This window comes from Typha latifolia, chromosome 6, assembly GCF_019914945.1.
Source record: "Typha latifolia isolate L0001 chromosome 6, TyphaL0001v2, whole genome shotgun sequence".
Lineage (NCBI taxonomy): Eukaryota > Viridiplantae > Streptophyta > Magnoliopsida > Poales > Typhaceae > Typha > Typha latifolia.
This window is the reverse complement of record NC_133091.1, coordinates 8,207,530-8,212,492: the sequence shown is the minus strand read 5'-3', so window position 1 is coordinate 8,212,492 and position 4,963 is coordinate 8,207,530. Positions and strand designations below refer to the sequence as shown.

The 4,963-nt window shown below is 32.5% G+C and overlaps 1 long non-coding RNA gene across 1 annotated transcript; it reads right to left on the bottom strand.

The window, feature by feature from the left end:
• Nucleotides 1-340: 340 nt before the first annotated feature.
• LOC140791386 (uncharacterized) lies at nucleotides 341-1,240 on the bottom strand. Its single transcript, XR_012109562.1, has 3 exons — nucleotides 929-1,240; nucleotides 782-836; nucleotides 341-440 (listed from the first exon to the last, which is right to left on the bottom strand). It is a non-coding gene; the product is annotated as an uncharacterized lncRNA (long non-coding RNA).
• Nucleotides 1,241-4,963: the final 3,723 nt, after the last annotated feature.

The window sequence follows — 4,963 nt, the reverse complement described above, 5'->3', positions numbered from 1 at the left end:
ACTTAACTTAAATTATACAAAACCTTACTAAAGCCAACCAAATTATCATACCAATTGCAAAATATTAACATAGTACCATTCATCAAAATTTGGCTCAAAACAATCACACCAATTTTAAAAAATTTACTAGTAAATATAACAAAAGCCAACCATATAAATTTAACTTAAATTATACAAAACTTTACTGAAGCCAACCAAATTATCACACCAATTGCAAACTATTAACATATGGTAATTCATCAAAATTTAGCTCAAAACAATCCAAATTTTGATATGACATCCAAATCATAAGTCTATCACTTGCTAAATATTACAATATAAAGTACTTAACTTATATCTTGCCAAATATTACAATAAAATCTGATAACATGCCAAATATTACAACTAAATTTGTTTGGCACTCTCAAGTCTCAATACTAAAAAGAAGCTTCATCCTATAACTGCAAAAAAAAAGGAAATAAGTTAATTATAGCTTAAACATCATTGCAACTAGTATAAACAAACAATGATAGGAAAATTTAGAAAATTCAGTTGTTAATTGGTATGCCAAGATCACTGAACATATAAATAGAAAAGATCTTAGTTTGGCCTAATGGTTGGCACATATACTTACAATCATTATTTATGCACAAGAAACTAAGAAATATGTATAACCTAAATGTTCAGTGATCATGGCATACCAATTAAGTCAAATAATACTTTTTAATATATCCTTGCCTCTTCTATCATCTATGCAAATGAAAATGCTATACAAATGGAAAAGACATACAATATATGATACCTAAAGATCAAACTACATTTGGAATCCTCACAAACACATTATCCATCGCCGATACCTAAAGAAAATAAGATTATAAAAAAGAAGTTAGCAATAGTTTATAAAAGCATAAAATGAGAAAAATTTATTGGAGAAGTATAGTACACATACCCTAGAGCTTCGAAAATCCAATTTCCTCCACATATCAAAGCCTCCACTGTCTCGGAAGACAAAGAGCTTCGAAAATCATTTAGAACTCTACCGCCAGCGCTAAAAACTGATTCAAATGCAACAGTGGTAATAGGAGCCGAAATGATATCTCGAGCCATCTTGGAAAGAATAGGAAATTTCAACATGTTTAGTCTCCACCATTCTAGAGCATCAAACTTGTCAATCAAACTTGTAGTCTGCTCCTCTAAGTATATTTCTAATTCAGATTTCAGAGGTTCAACTGCATTTGTTGATTCCAAAAAATTTTTAAACTCTGCTTGACCTTCTGATCCTTCAGCACCAATTAAGTCATCACTCTTATCAAGTTGAGATCTATCATTCATTCCATTATTTTCACCTGATGCATTCTCAAGTTCATATGATTCAAAAATAGTATACAACACTCTGTGGACCCTTTGCATGTTTATTTGAGCTTCTGCAAATCAATATATTTTTGGAAAACAAAAATTAATAAGCTTCATTTTGTATCGGGGATCTAATACTGCTGCCACTGCCAATAACATATCACATTCTTCCCAATACTTATCAAATTTCTTTCTTATTTCTATAGCCATATCCTTCAAAAAGTAGAATTCACTTTCACATCCTTTATTTAAATCTTCTTTCACTTTCACATCCTTTATTTAAATCTTCTTTCACTTTCCATAAATCAATCAAAAATAGATTTGCAGTAGGATATGAACTTCTTGATATAATTTGAGTAACATCAGAAAATTTTTCAAAAATTCACAGACTTTTGCAGCTTTAAACCAATCATCTTCTGAAGGTAGCCATTTGTAATTTGCATCTCTCGTTGCATATTGTTCAAAAACTTTTTGGTACACAAAAGCATGCTCTAACATAATATATGTAGAATTCCAACGAGTTGCAACATCCAAAGCTAAACCCTTAGAAGTAGGAACAGAGAGTTGTCTTGCAATTTCACCAAACTTATACATACGCGAAGGACTCTTTTTTAAGTAAGTAACACTGCATTTGATATTTTCAATGACATCTTGAATGACATGGATCCCATCTTGAACAACTAGATTTAAAATGTGAGCACAGCATCTAACATGAAAAATAAGCCCCTTGAAGCACAATTTTTCTCTAACTTGAAAGTTATTCATAATAGTCTTAGCAGCAACATCATTGGCGGAGGCATTGTCTAAGGTAATAGTTGATACTTTATCCTCTATTCCCCAAGCAATTAAACAATCAATAATAACATCTGAAATAACAACTCCAGTGTGTGGAGGTTCCAATTGACAAAAGTTGATAATGCGTTTTTGTAAAGTCCAATCATAATCAATAAAATGAGTAGTCAAAGACATATACCCAATATTTTGATTTGAGGTCCACAAATCTGAAGTCAAACTAATTATATTAGTTCCTTTCAAAAGCAATCTCACTTCTTCTTTTGCAGATTCATATACTTTCATGACATCACTTCTCATTGTGTTTCTAGAAATCCGTTCATAACGTGGATTAAGAACCTTCAGAAGAATATTCAACCATGTATGCTCAACCATATTAAAAGGATACTCATGTACCATCATCATTTTTGTCATTATTTCTCTCACCACATTTTGGTTGTATCCTGATGAAATAGTTTTGAGATAATTTTCTTCTATAGTTGAAGTCCGAGTAACACTAGATGTAGAAGCAAAAGGAATTTTTTTTTATCCTTTGCTTACCAAACCAGTTCAAAATTTCACATGTCTTTTTATGTGTGAAGTTGTGCCTTGCTTAGGAACATTAAATAATGACGGGCAATTATTACATCGATACTTTTCTACCTCTTCTCCATTTTCTTTCACCTTAACCCGCTTGACATACAACTATACATCAGAAGTTCTTCTTCTCCCTTTCTTTTGACTATTACTTTCTTCTTCCTTGTTAGTTTCATTATCCTCTTCACCAATATCAATTTCAATAGGTTCATTTTCACTAACAACATCAAAAAGATTCTTAGTTACTAACTCTGACATCTATAGAAAAAAACAAAAAACAAAAACAGAAATACTGCTTAAATTTTTATAATACTTAATTAGTAAAAACAAAAATAGATATGACAGATATAGTTAATCACTAAGGGAAAACAGATATCAGATCATCTACAAGGACATACTCTTTGTCCAAAAGATGATATCAAAATATTGATATTTAATTAAATTTAGTTATACTAACTTTGTATCTACTTTATCATTCTCAAATATAAACATGAAATTATTGTTAGCTAAACAAAAGTATTAAGTATTCAAACAAGTCTAGAACAAAAAATTCAGAGTTGCTTTCTATATTTTTTAGGAAAGTAAGCAATCTAACAAGTGACTCGTGATTTCTGGAAACCAAAATGCCAAGCAATATAAACTATGCCAAACCAAGTGAACATAAGAAAGCAAAGTCAATAAACTTCTGCAATCTTATGAAAGAAGCCACAACAGGTTACCATAATTTATCAAGATAAAACCATTGAATTATGTGCAATCAAAAGATGCATCTTTTTAGCTACTAAAACTGAAGGCATATGCTAAGGAGCAGCAAAATATGAAGCTCCCATGTAATTTTTTATTATAAAACAGGATGTCAATAAAATTTAAATATCCAACAGTCGAATGTATGCATTTGAATTATAGCAACTTGTAAAAAATATGCATTTCAACACATCTCCTGGCATCATGCAGGACTAATGTAAAGAATCATCACAGCTAAAAATATATCTAGGATTCTCCATCCTTGATGACAAGATTGATTTCAACTATAAAGTTGGCTGAGATTGTGTAGCCTGAAAACCTATAAGGAGTTATGCTGATATTCTCAAAGAGCTACATAGTGATCATACAGCAGCCAATTATATGCTATGGGTGTCGATTGGGAGATCACCATAGTTTGAGTCTTACTGCTTACTAGTAGCTACTATTAAATGGTCGATCTTTTGATCATCCTTTATCTCATAAATATCCTACTAACTCTGAATCCAATTTCAGATGAATTTGTGAGAATATATTTCTGCACTTAATGGCTCGTCATGGATGTTTCAATAATAGTGCAAGAACTAATATCAATTGTTAACACATAGAAACTAACTTCATTCCATAATATTAGATCATAGATCATACAGTACCAGGTCTCTCCAATAGTCTAATGTTGTTAAGAAAGATAAAAGAATGGAACTTTTTCATGCTTCATGAAGAGTAGTATAGGAGAATGATAAATGAGCATGGGTGGAGGAATTTGTAAGGAGAACTAGTGAAGGAAAAAAAAAATAAGAGCTAGGAAAAAACACACGTCAGAAGGTTGTCAAGTGTTTCATTATAAGTAACTTGACACATCAAAATGCATAACAGAATCAATAAGAATATGCTCCGTCCAGAGGGCCAAATAGTAGGTCTTCCAAGGATAGAGTAAAACATGAAGTCACTTGCTATATAAATACCTTCAATGCAAACCACAAAGTACTTTAAAACAGTCCTCAATTTTAAGAGACGGATCTCATCGATTTGTCCAGTGTAAGCATCCACATGACTTCTTAAATTTCTACCTATCCACTATACCAGCAAATGAGAAAGTATAATACTACAAACGAGTACAAGTAGAGAAATCATACCTCTTGCCGGCCGATGGAGGAGGATGACGCGGCGGCTTAGAGAAGGAAGGTGAGGCGACGACGTGGCGGCGACGGCTTGGAGAAAGAAGGTGAGGCGGAGCTTCGCGGGAGGAGGACGATGCGGTAGGTGTTTTGGAGAAGGAAGGTGAGAACTTAGATCTGGGGATTAGGGTTTTATTATTTACTTTTATATCGAGCCGATCGAGCCGAGCCTGAGCGAGCCGGCTTCAGCTCAGGTTCAGCTCTAATCATCTCTATATATATCACTAATGTACTCATATCCCAAATCAGCATAATCGAATGCATGACAAAATATGCTCGATTGTAATCATCTCTAGATAAAATCATATAATCATGCTGGATGCCAAAACATGCATGTACATAAA